Here is a 27,031-nt window from a genome sequence, read left to right on the forward strand (position 1 = left end):
ATACTGATTAATAGTAACAATCAAGATTCAGAAATGAGGTATGAGTAATAATTGATACATAACGAATTTGATTATGGGTAAATGTATCTGGAAAAAAAATAAAAAATAAAAAAAAAGAATTCTGCTGTGCTGCTCGACGGTTTAAAAAAAATTGATATTGAAATAGAGAACGTTTTGGATTATGTTTATAACATGAACTAGTTTGTAAATTGATCATATAAACTATTGGAATCATCAATTTACCTCAAATCATCACAGAAAATTCGAATTCTATTGATGAACAATTGTTGACTTTTTATTTAAAAAATCTTTGACTCCAAAATTCATACTTAATATCAAGAATTGTAAACTGAACTTTTGAAGAAAGTTTTCAAATGGGATTCTTAATAGAATGGCATTATTAGATTTTGAAAAATGACTCGAATTCAAAGTATGTAATTTTGAGTTCATAACAGAGGTACCGTAAAGAAAAAATAAAAATAAAAAAAAATATCTATTTACCATATGAGTTTTGTTTAGGATTATTGTAACTGTTATTGAAGATGGAAGAACTGAATGAGTTAGTCCATAACATTGTATAATTTATTTGGTTTATACACAAATTGATTTTCTGTGATTATTCTATCAGGTACGAAGGGGATAAATAAAAAAAATAAAAGTTGACTGTGATTGTAACAGATTTTGTTGGTATCTGGTGAATGCTTTACGACTTGGAATCAATTTGGAGACAGATTACAAAATTATCTACAGTTTTGATGTACACAGGTAACTGCCTTGTTCCTATTTTTCTTGATTTAAAGTTTATATAATAAATACTAATTAATAATAAATCTATTGGTAAAAAAAATAAATCCTAACGATAATACAAAAGAAGAAAATGATAATAATCATAATAGAAATTTTACTAAATTTAATCGCAATTAAAATAATGATAATAATAATAACTATGCTATTAATATTATTAATGATACTAATAATAATATTAGTTATAATGGTCTTAATAATAACATAACAACTTATATATTTTAATTTCATATATATATGTATATATATATATATATATATATATATATATATATATATATATATATATATATAAGGAACATAATAATAACAATCATATCAATATTTAATATTTATTTTATTAATAGTAATGTAGTTAATAATTATATAATTATAATAATAATAATAGAATTAATAATAATAATAATAATAATAATATCAATAATATTATTAATAATACATGTAAATCTCAAATTTTATATATCTTCTATACGTATAAATACAATTATTGATGTTAACTTTTATAATGAAAGTAAAGTTATTAGTGTAACTTTTATATTTTTAATCTATAATTAAATTTAATGTGCAGAATTTATATTTATAAAAAAAAAATTTATAATTTTATTATATATCCTATGACAACATTTATTAGCTATTGAATATATATATATATATATATATATATATATATATATATATATATATATATATATATATATATATATATATATATATATATTACAATATAATACAATTATTAATAGGGATCATATATATACATATAGGTTCATAATAATATCATATACATGTTTTTATATATATTCATTTTGGTTGTACCTAATTATTTTGTTTATAAATTTTACATCTTTAATTTTAATTAATTTATAATGTATTTTATTTATGCAAGGTATTATATATGCTCTTGTATTTATATTTATATATGTACAGACAATAGTTCGTGAATCGTCGGGATTGGTCGAAGGTGATATGAATCTATGTAAACAGTTCAAAACTTTCTGAGACTTAGTTTAATAGACTTTGCTTATCGTATCGAAATCATATAAAAATTTAGTTTAAAATTAGTCGGAAATTCCCGAGTCGTCACACATAGTACTCTGCGACGTCTGGGACGTCTACCACAAGGTAAAACTAGAGGTGCAGGGATCTCTTTCGTAGTATCTATTGGTTTCGCTACAAAAGTCTCAGACCTGTTACAGCGATATAGCTTATACTTGACTGATTTATCACGATTTCTATTCTAAGACGATATTTTAATATCAAAACCACTGGACTCAACATATCTTTCGTAAAATTCAAAACATTCCTCATATGATGCAAAAGTAATCCCACATTTAGGTTTAACTGATTCAGGAACAACAGGGATCCATATCATTGAACCATCGGTACTTAACTGTTCATCACAATTAAGAACATGCTTTTTTGAAACAGAAGAATAACCTAACAACAACAACAACAAAAAAACCGAAATAAAGTTAAGATTCTCTAAAAACAATACTATTCTACTAAAACAATACTATGAAGACGTAAACAAAATTAGTACAATTAAATGTACAAAAGTTCAATAAAAACAAATAAAAATATCATACTAAATGTTAGAACCGACTAAAAAAAATAAACAATTCATATATATTATTATTGATTGAAAACAATAATAAATTCAAGGAAAAAATAACAAACTCTAATACAAAAATAACAAAAAATAACAAAAACAAATTACCTGCATCAGTAATGAAATATACAGAAAGTGAGATTGATATTAAGAGATATGTACAAATAACATAAGGTTTACAAGAAACAATACCAGTTGAATCATGAAAACTTGGATTAGAAGATGAAGGAAGATTCACACTATTTGACATATTAAATTCTGAACCAGTAGAAAAATCAATTATAGTTAGAAATAACAATAAAACGAAGATCTATAACAACAATAATAAAACGCAGTATAAATCATGAATTAATCAAAAACAAAAAAATTGAGAAATCTCACCTTTGATATAGCAGCGAACGAACGAAAACCTAGAATCCAGGAAGCGATGAGATCATAAATCAAAAAGAGGAGTGTAATTGATAACGACTGAAAGGCTTATTTGAATTAGAAATACCAAATGACGTAATTGCCCCTAATTCTGTTGAACATGATACGGGAAGGAACACTGTAACAAAAATACAGAACCGCTGTAAGATGATGATCTACGTTGGAGAGAGTTTCCCCCCACTTCCCCCCAAAGTGTTACTTCCCCATAGATCCTGCCCCTATATATATATATATATATATATATATATATATATAGAGAGAGAGAGAGAGAGAGAGAGAGAGAAGATCCAGCGCTAAGTGGGTATAAGTGGGATAAGGGGATAAGTGATTTTGTGATTTTTATATCTTGAGTTCTACAGCTTCGAAAAAAAAAATTGATGGTATCTACTGACATTGTGTAGATTCAGATTTTTTTTTTCAACTGGAGCGATAAGATGCATCTGATGCATGTTATCCGCTGTTTGATGCATTTTAATTGCCTTTCATGCAGCAGATGCATCTTAACAAAAAACAAAGAAAAAATGACTTTTGATTAAAAAAACAGTGTTTAGGGTTTAGTAATTAAGGTTTAAAAATTAGGGTTTTAGAACGAGTTTTTAAACGAACGGTTTAGAGTTTAGGGTTTAGGGGTTAGGGGTTAGGGTTTAGGGTTGAGGGTTTACGGAGTAAACCCAAAAACCCTAAACCCTAACCCCTAAACCCTAAACTCTAAATCGGGCTAAATCCTAAAAAAAACTCAAAAAACCTCAAAAAATGTTAACATGCATCAGATGCATTTTAAGCTCCTGTTGAAAAAAAAAATTATGAATCTACACAATGTCAGTAGATTACGGATTTTTTTTTTAAATTGGAGCTCTAATGTAAAAGATATAAAAATCTCATTTTAGTTATCCCCTTATCTCAAAAATACCACTTATCCATTGATCTCCCCTATATATATATATATATATATATATATATATATATATATATATATATATATATATATATATATATATATATATATATATATATATATATATATATATATATATATATATTTTTTTTGGTTTGTGATCTACTTACCAGATTAAGAAAATAGCACTCTCTTCAATGTTTGGGTGGGGAGCAACATAACTAGTTATTACAAGTGTATGCTAGCCTTTTCTGTCAGCTGCATGAAGGTAGTGTGTGTTACGAACTTACAATATGCTTTTAAGTGGGTGTATATAGCTATTAACATTATTTATTGTATACCTGGATCAGATACCGCTGTTTTTTTTGGGACTGATTGCTTCAGTAGTTGCCTTTGTAGGTGGATCATAATTGGCATGATCTTCAATATATGTGATCTTTGTGGGTCACATGAAAGTAGTGGCGAATCTAGGATCATAACTCAATGAGGTCTCAAAATTGATACGGTAATTTACTTAAATGAAAGTTTGAATATGTCGGGTCGTGAAATGTCCCTTTCATATTGATTATAAACGTTCCATATTAATTGACTTCGTTGCGAGGTTTTGACCTCTATATGAGACGTTTTTCAAAGACTGCATTCGTTTTTAAAAACAAACCATAACCTTTATTTTATCGACAAGGTTAAAAGGACACCACCTAGATTATCAGAAATGATAATCTAAAAAATATCACACTTACACACTACCAATACATATTGGTTTACAATATTAATATGTTACAACAAAGTAATTTTTGAATGCAGTTTTAAACAATATAATACAAGCATGCTGACTCCAAATCTTGTCCATATATTAGCATGCAACAGCGGAAGCTCTTAATAATCACCTGAGAATAAACATGCTTTAAACGTCAACAAAAAATGTTGGTGAGTTATAGGTTTAACCTATATATTTATCAAATCGTAATAATAGACCACAAGATTTCATATTTCAATATACATCCCATACATAGAGATAAAAATCATTCATATGGTGAACACCTGGTAACCGACATTAACAAGATGCATATAAGAATATCCCCATCATTCCGGGACATCCATCGGACATGATATAAAACTCGAAGTACTGAAGCATCCGATACTTTGGATGGGGTTCGTTAGGCCCAATAGATCTATCTTTAGGATTCGCATCAATTAGGCGTGCATTAATTCTCAAAATTAGTGATGTTCCCTAATTCTTAGGCTACCAAGCAAAAGGGGTATATTCGGCTTTGATCATTCAACCATAGAAAGTAGTTTCATGTACTTGTGTCTATTTTGTAAAACATTTATAAAGCTGCATGTATTCTCATCCCAAAAATATTAGATTTTAAAAGTGAGACTATAACTCACTTTCACAGATTTTTACTTCGTCGGGAAGTAAGACTTGGCCACTGGTCGATTCACGAACCTATAACAAATATGTACATATATATCAAAGTATGTTCAAAATATATTTACAACATTTTTAATACGTTTTAATGTTTTAAATATTTCCAGTCAGCTGTCCTCGTTAGTAACCTACAACTAGTTGTCCATAGTTAGATGTACAGAAATAAATTGATATATATTATCTTGACTCAATCCACGACCCAGTGTATACACGTCTCAGGCTAGATCACAACTCAAAGTATATATATTTTTGGAATCAACCTCAACCCTGTATAGCTAACTCCAACATTACTGCATATAGAGTGTCTATGGTTGTTCCAAATAATATATATATATGGGTCTATATGATATGTCAAAACATTTGCATACGTTTCTATGGTATCCCAAGATTACATAATATATTAGAATACATATATAATAGAATATAAGTTAGCTAGGATATGATTTGTATAGAATTGTTACAATATTTCCCGTAACTACAACAATCAAAAAATATCCAATCTTGTTTTACCCATAACTTATTCGTTTTAAATCTAATTTGAATGAATCAAATTACTATGGTTTCATATTGAACTATATTTTATGAATCTAAATAGAAAAACTATAGGTTTATAGTCAAAAATATAAGTCACAAGTCATTTTTGTAAGTGGTAGTCATTTCAGTCGAAAGAACGACGTCTTGATGACCATTTTGAAAAACATACTTCCACTTTGAGTCTAACCATGATTTTTGAATATAGTTTCATTTTCATAATAAAAATCATTTTCCCAGAAGAACAACTTTTAAATCAAAGTTTATCATAGTTTTTAATTATCAAACCCAAAACAGCCCGCGGTGTTACTACGACGGCGTATGTCTGGTTTTACGGTGTTTTTCGTGTTTCCAGGTTTTAAATCATTAAGTTAGCATATCATATAGATATAGAACATGTGGTTAGTTGATTTTAAAAGTCAAGTTAGAAGGATTAACTTTTGTTTGCGAAGAAGTTTAGAATTAACTAAACTATGTTATAGTGATTTCAAGTTTAAACCTTCGAATAAGGTAGGTTTATATATATGAATTGAATGATGTTATGAACATCATTACTACCTCAGGTTTTGTTTATAAACCTACTGGAAATGAGAAAAATAGATCTAACTTCAAAGGATCCTTGGATGGCTTGAAAGTTCTTGAAGTAGAATCATGACACGAAAACAAGTTCAAGTAAGATTTTCACTCGAAATAAGATTGTTATAGTTATAGAAATTGAATCAAAGTTTGAATATGAGTATTACCTTATATTAGAAAGATATCTTACTATAAGTAAGAAATATTTCTTGAGGTTGGATGATCACTTTACAAGATTGGAAGTAAGTTAGCAAACTTGGAAGTATTCTTGATTTTATGAAACTAGAACTTATAGAATTTATGAAGAACACTTAGAACTTGAGAGAGATCAATTAGATGAAGAAAATTGAAGAATAAAAGTGTTTATAGGTGTTTTTGGTCGTTGGTATATGGATTAGATATAAAGGATGTGTAATTTTGTTTACATGTAAATAAGTCATGAATGATTACTAATATTTTTGTAATTTTATGAGATATTTCATGCTAGTTGCCAAATGATGGTTCCCACATGTGTTAGGTAACTCACATGGGCTGCTAAGAGCTAATCATTGGAGTGTATATACTAATAGTACATACATCTAAAAGTTGTGTATCGTACGAGTACGAATACGGGTGCATACGAGTAGAATTGTTGATGAAACTGAACGAGGATGTAATTATAAGCATTTTTATTAAGTAGAAGTATTTTGATAAGTGTCTTGAAATCTTTCAAAAGTGTATGAATACATATTAAAACACTACATGTATATACATTTTAACTGAGTCGTTAAGTCATCGTTAGTCGCTACATGTAAATGTTGTTTTGAAACTTTTAGGTTAACGATCTTGTTAAATGTTGTTAACCCATTGTTTATTATATCTAAAGAGATGTTAAATTATTACATTATCATGATATTATGATATATTAATATATCTTGATATAATATATATACAGTTAAATGTTGTTACATATATGTCTCGTTTCAAAATCATTAAGTTAGTAGTCTTGTTTTTACATATGTAGTTCATTGTTAATACACTTAATGACATGTTTAATTATCATTTATCATGATTAAACATAGTGTATAAATATCTTAACATGATTCATATGTATTTAGTAAGACGTTGTTATAATGATAATCGTTATATATATCGTTTCGAGTTTCTTAATTCAATAAACTCAATTTTATGTATATAACACATTGTTAAAATACCTAATGAGATACTTACTTATCATAATATCATGTTAACTATATATATAATCATATATATGTCATCATATAGTTTTTACAAGTTTTAACGTTCGTGAATCACCGGTCAACATGGGTGGTCAATTGTCTATATGAAACCTATTTAAATTAATCAAGTCTTAACAAGTTTGATTGCTTAACATGTTGGAAACACTTAATCATGTAAATAAAAATTTCATTTAATATATATAAACATGGAAAAGTTCTGGTCACTACAGTACCTACCCGTTAAATAAATTTCGTCCCGAAATTTTAAGCAGTTGGAGGTGTTGTCGTATCTTCTGGAAATAAGTGCGGGTATTTCTTCTTCATCTCATCTTCTCGTTCCTAGGTGAACTCGGTTCCTCTATGAGCATTCCATCGAACCTTAACAATTGGTATTTTGTTTTGCTTAAGTCTTTTGACCTCACGATCCATTATTTCGACGGGTTCTTCGATAAATTGAAGTTTTTCGTTGATTTGGATTTCGTCTAACGGAATAGTGAGATCTTCTTTAGCAAAACATTTCTTCAAATTCGAGACATGGAAAGTGTTATGTACAGCCGCGAGTTGTTGAGGTAACTCAAGTCGGTAAGCTACTGGTCCGACGCGATCAATAACCTTGAATGGTCCAATATACCTTGGGTTTAATTTCCCTCGTTTACCAAATCGAACAACGCCTTTCCAAGGTGCAACTTTAAGCATGACCATCTCTCCAATTTCAAATTCTATATCTTTTCTTTTAATGTCAGCTTAGCTCTCTTGTCGACTTTGGGCGGTTTTCAATCGTTGTTGAATTTGGATGATCTTCTCGGTAGTTTCTTGTATTATCTCCGGACTCGTAATCTGTCTATCCCCCACTTCACTCCAACAAATCGGAGACCTGCACTTTCTACCATAAAGTGCTTCAAACGGTGCCATCTCAATGCTTGAATGGTAGCTGTTGTTGTAGGAAAATTCTGCTAACGGTAGATGTCGATCCCAACTGTTTTTGAAATCAATAACACATGCTCGTAGCATGTCTTCAAGTGTTTGTATCATCCTTTTGCTCTACCCATCAGTTTGTGAATGATAGACAGTACTCATGTCTAGAGGAGTTCCTAATGCTTGCTGTAATGTCTGCCAGAATCTTGAAATAAATCTGCCATCCCTATCAGAGATAATAGAGATTGGTATTCCATGTCTGGAGATGACTTCCTTCAAATACAATCGTGTTAACTTCTCCATCTTGTCATCTTCTCTTATTGGCAGGAAGTGTGCTGATTTGGTGAGACGATCAACTATTACCCAAATAGTATCAAAACCACTGGCAGTCCTTGGCAATTTAGTGATGAAATCCATGGTAATGTTTTCCCATTTTCATTCCGGGATTTCGGGTTGTTAAAGTAGACCTGATGGTTTCTGATGCTTCGCTTTGACCTTGGAACACGTCAAACATTCTCCTACGTATTTAGCAACATCGGCTTTCACACCCGGCCACCAAAAGTGTTTCTTGAGATCCTTGTACATCTTCCCCATTCCAGGGTGTATTGAGTATCTGGTTTTATGAGCTTCTCTAAGTACCATTTCTCTCATATCTCCAAATTTTGGTACCCAAATTCTTTCAGCCCTATACCGGGTTTCGTCTTCTCGAATATCAAGATGCTTCTCCGATCTTTTGGGTATTTCATCCTTTAAATTTCCCTCTTTTAAAACTCCTTGTTGTGCCTCCTTTATTTGAGTAGTAAGGTTATTGTGAATCATTATATTCATAGTTTTCACTCGAATAGGTTCTCTGTCCTTTCTGCTCAAGGCGTTGGCTACCACATTTACCTTCCCCGGGTGGTAACGAATCTCAAAGTCGTAATCATTCAACAATTCAATCTACCTGCGCTGTCTCATGTTCAGTTGTTTCTGGTTAAATATGTGTTGAAGACTTTTGTGGTCGGTATATATAATACTTTTGACCCCATATAAGTAGTTCCTCCAAGTCTTTAATGCAAAAACAACCGCGCCTAATTCCAAATCATGCGTCGTATAATTCTGCTCGTGAATCTTCAATTGTCTAGACGCATAAGCAATTACCTTCGTTCGTTGCATTAATACACAACCGAGACCTTGCTTTGAGGCATCACAATATATCACAAAATCATCATTCCCTTCAGGTAATGACAATATAGGTGATGTAGTTAACTTTTTCTTTAACAATTGAAACGCCTTTTCTTGTTCATCCTTCCATTCAAATTTCCTCCCTTTATGCGTTAATGCAGTCAAGGGTTTTGCTATTCTGGAAAAATCTTGGATGAACCTTCTGTAGTAACCAGCTAGTCCTAAGAATTGGCGTACATGCTTCGGAGTTTTCGGGGTTTCCCACTTTTCAATAGTTTCAATCTTTACTGGATTCACCTGAATACCTTCTTTGTTCACTATATGACCGAGGAATTGAACTTCTTCCAACCAAAATGCACACTTTGAAAACTTAGCGTACAATTTTTCTTTCCTCAGCAACTCTAGTACTTTTCTCAAATGTTCTTCGTGCTCTTGATCATTCTTCGAGTAAATAAGTATGTCATCGATGAAAACAATGACAAACTTATCAAGGTATGGTCCACACACTTGGTTCATGAGGTCCATGAACACAGCTGGTGCATTAGTCAAACCAAAACCATAAACTCGTAATGACCGTAACGCGTTCTAAAAGCAGTCTTTGGAATATCATCCTCCTTCACCCGCATTTGATGATACCCAGAACGTAAATCAATCTTCAAATAAACCGACGAGCCTTGTAGTTGATCAAATAAGTCGTCGATTCTTGGTAGTGGGTAGCGGTTCTTGATGGTAAGTTTGTTCAACTCTCGGTAGTCGATACATAACCTAAATGTACCATCCTTCTTCTTGACAAACAAAACAGGAGCTCCTCATGGTGATGTGCTTGGTCGAATGAAACCATGCTCTAAAAGTTCTTGTAATTGGCTCTGAAGTTCCTTCATTTCGCTAGGTGTGAGTCTATATGGAACACGAGCTATTGGTGCAGCTCCCGGTACAAGGTCTATTTGAAATTCAACGGATCGGTGTGGAGGTAGTCCCGGTAATTCTTTCGAAAATACATCGGGAAATTCTTTTGCGACGGGAACATCATTGATGTTCTTTTCTTCGGAATTGACTTTCTCGACGTGTGCTAGCATAGCATAGAACCTTTTCTTATTAGTTTTTGTGCCTTCAGGTTACTAATAAGGTTTAACTTCGCGTTGCTCTTTTCTCCGTACACCATTAAGGGTTTTTCTTTTTCTCGTATAATGCGAATTGCATTTTTGTAACAAATGATCTCTGCTTTCACTTCTTTCAACCAGTCCATACCGATTATCACATCAAAACTCCCTAACTCTACTGGTATCAAGTCAATCTTAAATGTTTCATTAACCAGTTTAATTTCTCGATTCCGACATATATTATCCGCTGTAATTAATTTACCATTTGCTAATTCGATTAAAAATTTATTATCCAAGGGCGTCGGTGAGCAACTTAGTTTAGCACAAAAATCTCTACTCATATAGCTTCTATCCGCACCCGAATCAAATAAAACATAAGCAGATTTATTGTCAATGAGAAATGTACCCGTAACAAGCTCCGGGTCTTCCTGCGCTTCTGCCATATTAATATTGAAAACTCTTCCGCGGCCCTGCCCATTAGTATTCCCCTGATTTGGGCAATTTTTAATAATGTGGCCCGGTTTTCCACATTTATAACAGACTACGTTGTCAGTACTTGCTCCGACACTACTTGTTCCGACATTACTCATTCCGGCATTATTTGCTCCTTTAGTTCTATTATACATTAGTCCGTAGACCTCACACTTTGTCGCGCTATGACCATTTCTTTTAAACCTGTTACAAAATTTTGTGCAGAACCCCGGGTGATTCTCTTCACACCTTTGGCATTGCTGTTTCTGATTATTGTTGTTGTTGCGGTTGTTATTGTTGTTGGGACGATTATTGTAATTGTTGTTGTTGAGATGTTTGTTGTACTTGTTGTTGTTGGGATTGCGATTGTTTTTGTTGCGATTTATGTTGCGGTTGTTGGGATAGTTGTTGCGATTGTGGTTGTAATTGTTGTTGTCGTTGTTGTACTGGTGACTCTTGTCACTGTTTTCCTCCCACTTCCTCTTGAGTTGTTTTGTGTTGGCTTCATATGCTGCCTGTTCTTTAATTCTTCCCTCAATCTGATTTATGAGTTTATGAGCCATTCGACTTGCCTTCTGTATGGAAGCGGGCTCGTGTGAACTCACATCTTCTTGAATCCTTACTGGTAACCCTTTTACAAACGCGTCGATCTTCTCTTCTTCATCTTCGAACGTTCCTGGACACAATAGGCACAACTCTGTGAATCATCGTTCATACGTGGTAATGTCGAACCCTTGTGTTCGTAACTCTCTAAGCTCTGCCTTGAGCTTATTGAACTCGTTTCTAGGACGGTACTGCTCGTTCATCAATTGCTTAAATGCTGACCATGGTAGTGCGTAAGCCGCTGAAGGTTTTTCGTATGCCTGAGAGACATATCAAATTAACGTGGCTAATATGTTTTGATCCAAGTCGGGTCATACCCAATAACAAGCTTACCGACACCTTATACGTATTTGATCTTAATGATTGGATCATTAAACAAATACGCGACACTTAGATTTTAGAAAATCGGGTTTCTAAAATATTATCACTTGAGATAAATTATTTGGATAATTTATATATAATTGTTTATGGGTTTAAATAATTATATTGTGTTATATTTTATAAAAGGTTTTATAAAATATATAAGTAACAAAATAATACATAAGTTTATAACAAGTTTATAAACTTTTATAAACTTACAAGTATTATTATTAAACATTATAAGTGTGCAGATTTTGGGACTCCAAGGAGACACCCCATGCTTATTTTGGTTACTTTAAAGTTGACACAACTCCTACGGAACATGCCTAACTAGTTTACCAAGGCTTGACTCAAGTGATACATAAAAATACACAAAAAAATAGCAAGTGAAATTCAGCTCCTTTTGCTGAATTCTGGCTGATTTTTCTGCTGTCCAAGAGGGAGTTCTTGAGCTTATTTGGAAGCTTATTTTCAAGTGTCAAAAATCCTAACCATTGTACAAGGTGTTGGTGTCAAGTTTGGGGTATAATCTCTTGAGGTTTCATCACTTTGAGGCTTGCATTCATCATCATCTTGCAACTTTAAAAACAACCCTCAACTAGCTTGAGGAGGTATAATCTCTAAACCCACTCTTAGTTTGTAAGTATGTTTCACAACTTGATCCTATTTGGGATTTAACTTTAAATGGTTAAAGATTTACAAGTTTTAAAATGGAAATTTATACGCTTCCGCAAATCTTATTTCTTAAATGATCATAAGTATTATGAAACTTGTTAAATCCCAACAATGGTATTAAGAGCCGAAGTTGTTGAAATATGCTTCGAGATGGTTATTAAACCCACTCTAATTTTGCATTCTATGAACATGCATGAAGTAGAATGTAAAATTTTCGGTTTTGAGTGGTTTGTCATTTTGGCCAAAATCACTTGGGATTCTGCATTCTGTGTTGCCGATCACTTGTGATTCTGTATTGCCAATCACTTGTGATTCTGTGTTGCAAATCACTTGTGATTCTGTGTTGCCGATCACTTGTGATTCTGTATTACCAATCACTTGTGATTCTGTGTTGCAGATCACTTGTGATTCTGTGTTTCCAATCACTTGTGATTCTGTATTGCCTATCACTTATGTTGATGATGTTCACAATCTAAGCCTTGACCTTGTGTTTGGTTGCATGTTTGGTTGATTTAATATTTATTCATTTGGTATGTAATAATATTATTTTGGTTATGTAATTTATTTTATATTTGGTATGTAAAATAGATTAGGTTGTAATTTCACTTTTTTAGACAAAATGTATTAGGATATATTTTGTAAAAAGATGAAGATGATGAAGACTTGAAGAACATAAGAAGAAGCATTTGGATGCAAGATTAAGTGGGAGATTTAAAATCTCCTACTTTGTGTTATAACCCCTTATCCGGTGGCATTTGTTTTTGGCTAAACAAATGTCTACCAAAATGGCTTGATTGTGAACATATTTGTTTTGCATGCATGGTTGTTTATTGTATGATTGTGGATTGTATGTTTGTATGCTACAAGTTAATCACACAAGTTAACAACAAGCAAAATGGCAATTTAATTGGTTAAATTATACATTAATTAACGACATGCAAAACGACAATTTAATTGGTTAAATTAAAAATGACTAAAAGGACATTAATAAACGGTTATTAAGAACATGATTAGGATCATATATATAAAATGGTTTATAGACATGAAAATGGATTTCAAATGAACCGTACACTAAATGCATGTTGGTGTATGGCATAAAAGTTTTCTCAAACTATAATTAATGAAAACTTAAAATCCCTTATTAACAAGGCAAACAAGTTAAACGCCATCCTTTTGTGCAACACTTAAAAATATTAGGGAACTCACAATGGGATAAAGGTCACCTAACCGTTATGAGCAAACTAATATGATTAAGGTGAATTTCGCATGCTTGTGGGATAAAGGTCACCTAACCACTTGTATGTTAAGTTTACACGTTTACACAAGTAGGACGACTTGATTTGGAAATCATGAACTTAGGGTCACCGAAGCATGAGGAACAAATAGGCGTTGATGGGATAAATATGCCATGTAAAAGGATTGCGTGATCCCATAACTTAGAAGTTGCAAAAGGATTGCAATTGTCATATAATGACTACCTAGCTAAATCAAATGACGGGATAAAGGTCACCTAACCGAAATTTGGTTTACCGTTGGATTCTAAAATTTAATAAATATCAATTGGATTTAAAGGGTATTGATCGTTAAATTAAAATTGATACTTAAACAACTTTGTTAAATTTTGTAGATGGCCGCCAATAACAACAACATTCTGAACGCACCAATAAACTTTAACAACCTATCGTTGAGGTCAATCCTCGAAAAGGAAAAACTCAACCATACGAACTTCATGGATTGGTTCCGCAATCTAAGAATTGTCCTCAAACTAGAGGACAGGGCGTATGTGTTGGAAGACCCCATTCCCGATCAACCGGACGAGGATGATACGGAAGGCATGGCTTATTGGGAGAAATATTGCACCGATTCGTTGCAAGTTTCTTGCCTCATGCTTGGGACTATGATATCCGAACTCCAAAAGGATTTTGAGCATCATAGTGCATATGACATGATCACACAGTTGAAGGAGATGTTCCTTCAACAAGCTCGTGTCGAGCGCTTCAAAACGGTTCGAGCGCTTCATGCATGTCGGATGGACGACTCCCAATCCATTTCATCTTATGTCCTTAAGATGAAAAGCCTTATTGATCGAGCGAACCGTCTAAATTGCAACGTGTCTAATGAATTAGCCACGGACCTCATTCTCAACTCATTGTCAAAAAGATTTGACACATTTGTAATGAATTACAACATGAATGGTTGGGATAAAAGCATTGGCGAATTACATGCCATGCTTAAGACGGCAGAAGCAAGCATGGGTAAAAGGGCTTCACACGTGTTTACGATCAATGAAGGCGGGTCCAAAAACAATAACACTTCTAAGCCAAAGGCAGCTAAGAGGAAGGGACCCGCCTACCAAGGCAAAGGCAAGGGAAAAGGGAAGATGGTTACCCCAACCAACAACAACAAGAAGCAAAAGGTTGCTGGTAAAGCTAACCCCAAGGAAGATCCGTGCTTTGGTTGCGGTGAGATGGGTCACTGGAAACGCAACTGCCCGGTCTACCTAAAGGAGTTGAAGGAAAAGAGGGATGCAGGGCAAACCTCAGGTAATGTATATATGGTATACATTGAGCTTAGTATTACTTCTTCTAATACATGGGTATTAGACACAGGATGTGGAACTCATATTTGCAATTCTTTGCAGGGGTTCAAAAGAAGTAATCAAGATGCAGGAACAACAAGTCTCTTCATGGGAAATGGAGCAAGGGTGCAAGTGAAAGCTCATGGAGACTTTGTTTTAAAGCTTCCAAGTGGTTTGGAGCTTATTTTGAAAAATGTTTTGTATGCACCCGATTTATCTCGAAACATTATTTCTGTATCCCATTTGAAACAATATGGTTTTAATCTTAATTTTATTAAGGATGATATCCATGTTTCTTTAGATAATGTGTTCTATTTTAAGGCTTCGCCTTCGAATGGTATTTATGAATTGGTTCATGATGACACATCATACAATAGCTCAATATACCATGCAAACACCAAGAAACTCAAAAGGGATTTGAGTGATTCCTACTTATGGCATTGTCGCCTTGGTCACATAAACAAGAATCGAATGCATACACTTCAAAAGAATGGCCTTTTGAAATCAAATGAACTAGACTCGTTTGATGTATGTGAATCTTGTTTACAAGGCAAAATGACTAAAGCACCTTTCAAAGGGACCTATGAAAGGGCTAAGGACTTATTGGGATTAATACACTCTGATGTATGTGGACCCTTTAAGCCTATAACTAGGAATGGTGAAAGATACTTCGTTACTTTCATTGATAACTTTAGTCGTTTCGGATATGTCTACTTATTAAGACACAAGGATGAAACTTTTGAAGCATTCAAGGAATATCAAAACGAAGTACAAAATCAACTCAATAAGACAATCAAGGTACTTTGTACCGATAGAGGAGGTGAATACCTAAGCGATGCTTTCCAAGATCATCTTAAAAGTTGTGGGATTATCTCGCAACTCACTCCTCCTGGAACACCCCAACTTAATGGAGTTTTTGAAAGGAGGAACCGAACCCTAATGGATATGGTTCGATCTATGATGGCTAGAAGCTTGTTGCCTCTATCATTTTAGGGTTATTGTCTATGCTTCGCGACTCGTATTTTAAATATGGCCCCAACCAAGAAAGTGGAATGAACTCCTCATGAGATGTGGTTTGGAAAACCTCCATCTCTATCATACTTAAAGGTATGGGGATGTGAAGCTTACCCTAAGCGTTACGTCCCTAATAAGTTGAATGCTCGATCCACGAAGTGTATCTTCATAGGATATCCCAAGGATGATATGGGATATTATTTCTATGATCCATCCGAGCAGAATGTATTTGTTGCTCGAAAGGCTGAATTCCTTGAAACTAAGTTCCTAATGGAAGGAAATAGTGAAAGGAAGATAGATCTTGAAGAGGATCAAGATCAAGTAGATGATACACAATTGGTTGACACTAGCACTCAACATGAAAATGTTGAGAGTGATCAAATGGATGATCAAAATACACAAGACGTTCGCAGATCTGGTAGGATTAGTAATCCTCCGGAGAAATATGGGTTTCTCATGGATGGTTGCTATGTGGTTGATTTGGATGAACCAATAAACTACCAAGATGCTTTATCAAGGATTGATAAAGATAAATGGCAGGAAGCCATGAACACTGAGATGCAATCCATGTATGACAACCAAGTTTGGGAACTTGTTACACAACCTGCTGGCTCAAGGCTAGTTGATTGTAAATGGCTTTTCAAAATGAAAACTGACATACATGGAAACTTGGATACATATAAAGCTAGACTTGTAGCAAAAGGTTTCACTCAAACTCAAGGGGTTGACTATGATGAAACTTTTTCGCCTGTGGCAATGCTAAAGTCTATTAGGATATTACTTGCCATTGCTGCTCATTATGATTATGAAATATGGCAAATGGATGTCAAGACCACTTTCCTAAATGGACATCTTGAGGAAGATGTCTATATGGTTCAGCCTAAAGGTTTTGTTGATCCGAAATATCCTAAAAAGGTATGCAAGTTAAAGAAGTCAATCTACGGATTGAAACAAGCATCTAGAATGTGGAATCATCGATTTAATGAGGAGGTCAAGAAATTTGGCTTCATTAAAAATGGTGATGAAGCTTGTGTATACAAGAAAGCTAGTGGGAGCACTATCATGTTCCTTGTACTATATGTGGATGATATATTGTTATTTGGAAACGATATTCCGGCAATGCAAGGTGTTAAAACTTGGCTAAGTAAATGCTTCTCCATTAAGGATCTTGGAGAAGCATAATACGTTTTGGGGATTGGGATCTACAGGGATAGATCCAAGAAACTGATAGGTTTGAATCAAAGTGCATACATTAAAATGATCTTGAAAAGGTTCAAGATGGAGAACTCTAAGAAAGGTTTGGTACCTATTCAAAGAGGAACGCTCCTTAGTTCATCTTGAAAGTATTTCGTATGCCCGAGAGACATATTAAATTAATGTGGCTAACATGTTATGATCCAAGTCGGGTCATACCCAATAACAAACTTACCGACACCTTATATGTATTCATTTTAACGGTTGGATTGTTAAATGAATACACGACACTTGAACTTTAGAAAAATCGGTTTTCTAAATTATGATCACTTGAGAAAAATTATTTGGATAATTTATATGTGTTGTGGATTTAATTATTTATAGGTTTAAATAATTATGTTGTATTTCATAAAATGGTTTATGAAATAATTACAAATAACAAATACAAACTTATTTTATACAAGTTTTATAAAATAAATATAAGTTTTATAAAATAAAACTTGTTATAAAATACACATGAGGTGTGCAGAATTTGGGTCTCCAAGATACCACACCCATGCTTGTTTTTTGTTGATTTTAAGACAACACAAGTGCCAAGGGACATGCATATTAGTTTACCAAGGACCTTGACTCAAAGTGAGCTTGCAATACACATTTTAAACTTACAAAAAACTGCATAATCCTCTAAATACTCAGCTGCTGTGCCGTGGCCTTTTGGTAGCAAAAAGGGATTCAAAGTTTGATTTTTGCAAGCAACATTCAAGTGTAATTAAATCCTAACCAAAGCTAGGGTGTTGGTGCACAAGTTTGGGGTATAACTACTTGAGGTTTCATAGTTTTGGAGCTCCATTCATCATCATCTTCATCATCATCTACTAACAAGCTAGGAGAAGGTATATACATCTTATTCTTGCTTGTAGTTTGTAAGCTTATTTCTCAACTTGATCCTAATTGGGATTTAACTTTAATTGGTTAAAGATTAACATGTTCTAAAATGGTAATTACATGCTTCCGCTTTTAATTGATTCATAAATGGTTTTAAGTATCATGAAACTTGTTAAATCCCAACAATGGTATCTAGAGCCGAAGTTGTTGAAATATGCTTCGAGATGATTTATTAAACCCACTATATTTTGCATTTTATGTACATGCATGAAAGAAAAATGCAAAAATTAATGGATTTGGGTGGGTTGGTCTTTTGGCCGAATTTATGGGTGTTCCAAAATGGTTTTGGGTTTGCCATTTGGTTAATATTTGGTGATATTTTGATGTTCACAATCATAGCCAAGACCTTGTGGTTGAATGAATGTTTGTTTGGTTGATTTATGATTCATTTGGTATGTATTATCATTCATTCAAAAGGCATGTAATAATTATTCATTTGGTTGTAATATTTATTATTTTGGTTATGTAATTTATTTTATATTTGGTATGTAAAATAGATTAGGTTGTATTTCATTTTTTAGACAAAATGTATTAGGATATATTTTGTAAAATGATGAAGAATGATGAAGACTTGAAGAACACATGAAGAAGCATTTGGATGCAAGGTTAAGTGGGAGATTTGAAATCTCCTACTTTATGTAATTACCCCTTATCCGGTGGCATTTGTTTTCGGCTAAACAAATGTCTACCAAAAATGGCTTGATTGTGAACATATGATTTTGCATGCGTGGTTGTTTTGTATGATTATGTGGATTGTATGTTTGTATGCTACAAGTTAATCACACAAGTTAACAACAAACTAAAATGGCAATTTAAATTGGTAAAAATTGACATTATTAACGACATGCAAAACGTCAAATTTAAATGGTTAAATTAAAAACGGCTGAAAGGACATTATAAACGGTTATTAAGGACATGATAAGGATCATACATATAAAATGGTTTATATTAAGTAATTGGCTTAATTACAAGACATGAAAATGGTTTTTCATAAGTACCATGCACTAAATGCATGTTGGTGTATGGTATAAAAGTTTTCTCAAACTAGAATTAACAAAAACTCAAAATCCCTTTCATTAACAAGGTAAACAAGTTAAACGCCATCCTATTGTGTGACACTTAAAAGTATTAGGGAACTCATGATGGGATAAAGGTCACCTAACCATTATGAACAAACTAATGTGATTAAGGTAAATTTCGCATGCTTGTGGGATAAAGGTCACCTAACCACATGTATGTTAAATTTACAAGTCTATACAAGTAGGACGACTTGATTTGGGAATCATGAACTTAGGGTCACCGAAGCATGAAGAACAAATAGGCGTTGATGGGATAAATATGCCATGCAAAAGGATTGCATGATCCCATACTCTAGAAGTTGCAAATGGATTGCAATTGTCATTTATTGACTACCTAGCTAAATCAAATTGCGGGATAAAGGTCACCTAACCGAAATTTGGTTTACCGTTGGATTCTAGAATTTAATAATTCAATTTGATTTAAAGGGTATTGAATGTTAAATTAAAATCGATACTTAAACGAACTTTGTTAATTTTGTAGATGGCCGCCAATAACAACAACAACATTCAAAACGCACCACTTAACCTAAACCACCTATCATTAAGGTCTCTCTTAGAGAAAGACAAACTCAACCATACAAACTTTATGGATTGGTTCCGCAATCTTCGGATTGTCCTCAAACAAGAGGATAAAATGTATGTGCTTGAGGACCCCATTCCCGATCAACCGGATGAGAATGATGTGGAGGCAATGGCCTCTTACGATAAGTATTGCCACGACTCCCTTCAAGTCTCATGCTTAATGCTTGGGACTATGATACCCGAACTCCAAAAGGATTTCGAGCATCATAGTGCATACGACATGATAACGCAATTGAAGGAGATGTTCCTCCAACAAGCGCGTGTCGAGCGTTTCGAAACGGTTCGGGCGCTACATGCTTGTCGTATGGACGATACCCAATCGGTTTCATCTTATGTACTTAAGATGAAAAGCCTTATCGATCGTGCTAACCGTCTTAACCTAAACATATCAAATGAGTTAGCCACCGATCTTATCCTTAACTCCCTATCAAAAAGGTTTGATCAATTTGTAATTAATTACAATATGAATGGGATGGATAAGAGCATAGGTGAGCTTCACGGTATGCTTAGAACGGCGGAAACTAGCATGGGTAAAAGGGCTTTACCCGTGTTAGCAATCGATCAAGGTGGGTCAAAAGGTAACACCTCTAAGCCAAAGGTGGGCAAGAGAAAAGGACCCGCCCATCAAGGCAAAGGGAAAGGGAAGATGGTTACCCCAACCATCAACAAGGCTAAGAAGAAAAAGGTAGCCGAGAAGGCAAACCCCAAAGAAGACCCATGTTTCGGTTGCGGTGAGATGGGTCATTGGAAACGAAACTGTCCGGTCTATCTTAAGGAGTTGAAGGACAAGAGGGATGCAGGGCAAACCTCAGGTAATATGTATATGGTATATATAGAGCTTAGTATTACTTCTTCTAATACATGGGTATTAGACACGGGATGTGGAACTCATATTTGCAATTCTTTGCAGGGGTTCAAAAGAAGTGAACATAAGGCGGGAACATCAAGTCTCTATATGGGCAATGGTGCAAAGGTGCATGTTAAAGCTCAAGGAGATTTTATTTTGAAGCTTCCAAGCGGATTGGAACTTATTTTAGAAAATGTTTTGTATGCTCCGGATTTGTGTAGAAACATTATTTCTATTTCTCGCTTAAAACAATGTGGTTACGTTGTTAATTTTATTGATGATGATATTCATGTTTCTAAAGATAATGTATTCTATTTCAAGGCTTCGCCTTCAAATGGAATTTATGAATTGGTTCATGATGACACATCATCGAGCTCTATATACCATACTAGCACCAAGAAAATCAAAAGGGATTTGAGTGATTCCTACTTATGGCATTGTCGCCTTGGTCACATAAACAAGAACCGAATGCATACACTTCAAAAGAATGGACTCTTGAAATCAAATGAGATGGACTCGTTTGATGTATGTGAATCTTGTTTACAAGGCAAGATGACTAAAGCACCTTTCAAAGGAACTTATGAAAGGGCTAAAGATTTATTGGGATTAATACATTCGGATGTATGTGGACCCTTTAAACCCATAGCTAGGAATGGTGAAAGATACTTCGTTACTTTCATTGATGACTTCAGTCGTTTTGGATATGTCTACTTGTTAAGACATAAGGACGAAACTTTTGAAGCATTCAAAGAATATCAAAACGAAGTACAAAATCAACTCAATAGGACAATTAAGGTACTTCGTACCGATAGAGGAGGTGAATACCTAAGCGATGCATTCCAAGATCATCTTAGGAGTTGTGGGATTATCTCACAACTTACTCCACCCGGAACACCCCAACTTAATGGAGTTTCCGAAAGGAGGAACCGAACCCTAATGGATATGGTTCGATCTATGATGGCAAGAAGCTCGTTGCCTCTATCATTTTGGGGTTATTGTCTAAGCTCCGCGGTTCGTATTTTAAATATGGCCCCAACCAAGAAAGTGGAACGAACTCCTCATGAGATGTGGTTTGGAAAACCTCCTTCTCTTTCATACTTGAAAGTATGGGGATGTGAAGCTTATCCTAAGCGCCATGTAGCTAATAAGTTACATGATCGATCCACAAAGTGTATCTTCATAGGTTATCCCAAGGATGATATGGGATACTATTTCTATGATCCGACCGAGCAAAATGTATTTGTTGCTCGAAAGGCGGAATTCCTTGAAACCAAATTCCTAATGGAAGGTGATGGTGAAAGGAAAATAGATCTTGTAGAGGTACAAGATCAAGTTGATGATACACAAATGGTTGACACTAGTACTCAACATGAGGATGTTGAAAATGATCAAGTGGATGATCAAAGTACACAAGACGTTCGAAGATCTAGTAGGATTAGTATTCCTCCTGAGAGATATGGTTTTCTCGTGGATGGATGCTACACGGTTGATTTGGATGAACCGATAAACTACGAAGATGCTTTATCAAGGATTGATAAAGATAAATGGCAGGAAGCCATGAACGCCGAGATGCAATCCATGTATGAAAACCAAGTGTGGGAACTTGTTGAGCAACCTCCTAGCTCTAAGCTAGTTGATTGCAAATGGCTTTTCAAAATGAAAACCGACATACATGGAAACTTGGATACATATAAAGCTAGACTTGTTGCAAAAGGTTTCACTCAAACTCAAGGGGTTGATTATGATGAAACTTTCTCGCCTGTTGCAATGCTAAAGTCTATTAGGATATTATTTGCCATTGCTGCTCACTATGACTATGATATATGGCAAATGGATGTCAAAACCGCTTTCCTAAATGGATATCTTATGGAAGATGTCTATATGGTCCAGCCTGAAGGTTTTGTTGATCCAAAATATCCTAAAAGTGTATGCAAGTTAAAGAAGTCAATCTACGGATTGAAACAAGCATCTAGAATGTGGAATCATCGTTTTAATGAGGAAGCCGAGAAATTTGGCTTCATTAAAAATGGTGATGAAGCTTGTGTATATAAGAAAGCTAGTGGGAGCACTATCATGTTCCTTGTACTATATGTGGATGATATATTATTATTTGGAAATGATATTACCACAATGCAAGGAGTGAAAACTTGGCTAAAGAGTTGCTTCTCCATTAAGGATCTTGGAGATGCACAATACATATTGGGGATAGGGATCTATAGGAATAGATCCAAGAGATTGATAGGTTTAAGTCAAAGTACATACATTGATAAAATCTTGAAAAGGTTCAAGATGGAAAACTCTAAGAAAGGTTTGGTACCTATTCAAAGAGGAACCGTTCTCAATTCATCTCAGTGTCCTACCACGAAAGATGAACAAGATAGAATGAAGAAAGTCCCATACGCATCTGCAATTGGGTCTATCATGTATGCGATGATATGTACTAGACCGGATGTGTCATGCGCTCTAAGCTTGACAAGTAGATACCAGAATAACCCAGGAAACAGTCATTGGATTGCTGTTAAAAGTATACTGAAATACCTTAGGAGGACTAAGGATATGTTTCTAATATACGGGTCTGGTGAGGAGGAACTCGCCGTAAAAGGTTACGTGGACGCGAGTTTCCAAACTGATCGAGATGACTCTCGATCACAATCCGGTTATGTCTTCATGTTAAATGGTGGTGCGGTCTCTTGGAAGAGTTCGAAACAGGAGGTTGTTGCGTTATCCACTACAGAGTCGGAGTACATTGCCGCCTCACTGGCAGCTCAGGAAGCTGCATGGATGAAGAAATTCATAGACGACTTAGGAGTGGTCCCTTCCATTCAGGACCCTCTTGAGATCTTTTGTGACAACGAGGGTGCGATTGCTCAAATCAAGGAACCTCGTGCCCATCAAAAGACTCGTCACATTGAGCGGAGATTCAACTACATAAGGGATGAAGTTGAAAAAGGAAAGATATGTATTCGCAAAGTTCACACAGATCATAATGTTGCGGATCCACTCACGAAGCTTTTACATGGGCCAAAACATGAGGGACATGTTTGTGCATTAGGGCTTCGATATTCTAGTGATTGGATATGATCTATTTTATGTATTGTACCGGAACGAAATTATTCAAACTCATTAATATAACTATGGTGTTAATTTATCTGAGTTATGTTCCTATTTTGCATATTTCATCCATGAATAAGCAATTATTCTAAATTTCCATAGTCGATCACATTTGTGGGAACAAGTGTGAGGTTCAGACTATTATGAACTCGGATTGGTATACATTCATAGGTTGAATGTGGGGCAAGGATGCAACCAAGGTTCATAGATATTTGTGGGAGACAAATATTGGAAGACCCGCTCTCAAGAATTACTGTATAGAGCCTTTGTGGTTGATCACATGTAATCTTGAGTAAAGGCGAATATCATTGTATCCTCTGACCTGAGATACATATTGGGTTCAGATATTCACCAAGTACTGTGCCTTGATTCTTTCCTTCGCTATTCTGAAACATGGTAGTACATAAGGAAGAACTCAGGTATATTACAAAGTGTATATCTAGGACGTATGTAGTCAAGATGGAATTTGTCCCTCTTATTCGTTGAGAGTCAGATGTCTAAGGCCTGAAAAGTTAAATCTATAAGAGAGTGATCACTCTGTATCTCCTGGATTTGACATGACATCTAGGATGAAAGGATACTATGAAAGATTCACCTAATCATATTCGAGATGGGAACTCGAAAGGGATGATGTTATTGAATGGCACAAAGTCATAACATATTAGGGGTGATGGACGGTGTGTTAGGCTGTATCCATCACTTGCATTAATTTCTTATGTTTCTCGTGCAAGTGGGAGATTGAAAGTATTTCGTATGCCCGAGAGACATATTAAATTAATGTGGCTAACATGTTATGATCCAAGTCGGGTCATACCCAATAACAAACTTACCGACACCTTATATGTATTCATTTTAACGGTTGGATTGTTAAATGAATACACGACACTTGAACTTTAGAAAAATCGGTTTTCTAAATTATGATCACTTGAGAAAAATTATTTGGATAATTTATATGTGTTGTGGATTTAATTATTTATAGGTTTAAATAATTATGTTGTATTTCATAAAATGGTTTATGAAATAATTACAAATAACAAATACAAACTTATTTTATACAAGTTTTATAAAATAAATATAAGTTTTATAAAATAAAACTTGTTATAAAATACACATGAGGTGTGCAGAATTTGGGTCTCCAAGATACCACACCCATGCTTGTTTTTTGTTGATTTTAAGACAACACAAGTGCCAAGGGACATGCATATTAGTTTACCAAGGACCTTGACTCAAAGTGAGCTTGCAATACACATTTTAAACTTACAAAAAACTGCATAATCCTCTAAATACTCAGCTGCTGTGCCGTGGCCTTTTGGTAGCAAAAAGGGATTCAAAGTTTGATTTTTGCAAGCAACATTCAAGTGTAATTAAATCCTAACCAAAGCTAGGGTGTTGGTGCACAAGTTTGGGGTATAACTACTTGAGGTTTCATAGTTTTGGAGCTCCATTCATCATCATCTTCATCATCATCTACTAACAAGCTAGGAGAAGGTATATACATCTTATTCTTGCTTGTAGTTTGTAAGCTTATTTCTCAACTTGATCCTAATTGGGATTTAACTTTAATTGGTTAAAGATTAACATGTTCTAAAATGGTAATTACATGCTTCCGCTTTTAATTGATTCATAAATGGTTTTAAGTATCATGAAACTTGTTAAATCCCAACACATCTCAGTGCCCCACCATGAAAGATGAACAGGAAAGAATGAAGAATGTCCCATATGCGTCTGCTATTGGGTCAATCATGTATGCAATGATATGCACTAGACCGGATGTGTCATGCGCTCTAAGCTTGACAAGTAGATACCAGAATAACCCAGGAAACAGTCATTGGATTTCTGTTAAAAGTATATTGAAATACCTTAGGAGGACTAAGGATATGTTTCTAATATATGGGTCTGGTGAGGAGGAACTCGCTGTAAAAGGTTACGTAGATGCGAGTTTCCAAACTGATCAAGATGATTCTCGATCACAATCCGGTTATGTCTTCACGTTAAATGGAGGTGCGGTCTCTTGGAAGAGTTCAAAACAGGATGTTGTTGCATTATCCACTACAGAGTCGGAGTACATTGCCACCTCATTGGCAGTGCATGAAGCTGCATGGATGAAGAAATTCATCGACGACTTAGGAGTAGTCCCTTCCATTCAGGACCCTCTTGAGATCTTTTGTGACAACGAGGGTGCGATTGCTCAAATCAAGGAACCTCATGCTCACCAAAAGACCCGTCACATTGAGCGGAGATTCAACTACATAAGGGATGAAGTTGAAAAGGGAAAGATATGTATTCGCAAAGTTCACACAGATCTTAATATAGCGGACCCACTCACGAAACTCTTACATGGTGCAAAACATCAAGGGCATGTTAGTGCATTAGGGCTTCGATATTCTAGTGATTGGTCATGATCTGTTTTAAGTATTGTAAAGGAATGAAATTGTTCAAACTCATTAATATAATTATGGTATTAATTTATTTTGAGTTATGTTCCTATTTTGCATATTTTATCCATGAATAAGTAATTGTTCTAAATTCCATAGTTGATCACATTTGTGGGAACAAGTGTGAGGTTTAGACTATTGTGAACTTGGATTGGTATACATTCACGGGATAAATGTGGGGCAAGGTTATAACCAAGGTTCATAGATATTTGTGGGATACAAATAATGGAAGACCCGCCCTCAAGATTCACTAAATGGAGCCTTTGTGGTTGATCACATGTAATCTTGAGTAAAGGCGAATATCATCGTATCCTCTGACCCGAGATACATATTGGGTTCGGATATTCACTAAGTATTGTGCCTTGATTCTTTCCTTCGCTATTCTGAAATATGGTAGTTCATAAGGAAGAGCTCAGGTATAATGCATAGTGTATATCTAGGACATATGTAGTCAAGATGGAATTT

The sequence above is a fragment of the Rutidosis leptorrhynchoides genome, chromosome 3, assembly GCF_046630445.1.
Source record: "Rutidosis leptorrhynchoides isolate AG116_Rl617_1_P2 chromosome 3, CSIRO_AGI_Rlap_v1, whole genome shotgun sequence".
Taxonomy (NCBI): domain Eukaryota; kingdom Viridiplantae; phylum Streptophyta; class Magnoliopsida; order Asterales; family Asteraceae; genus Rutidosis; species Rutidosis leptorrhynchoides.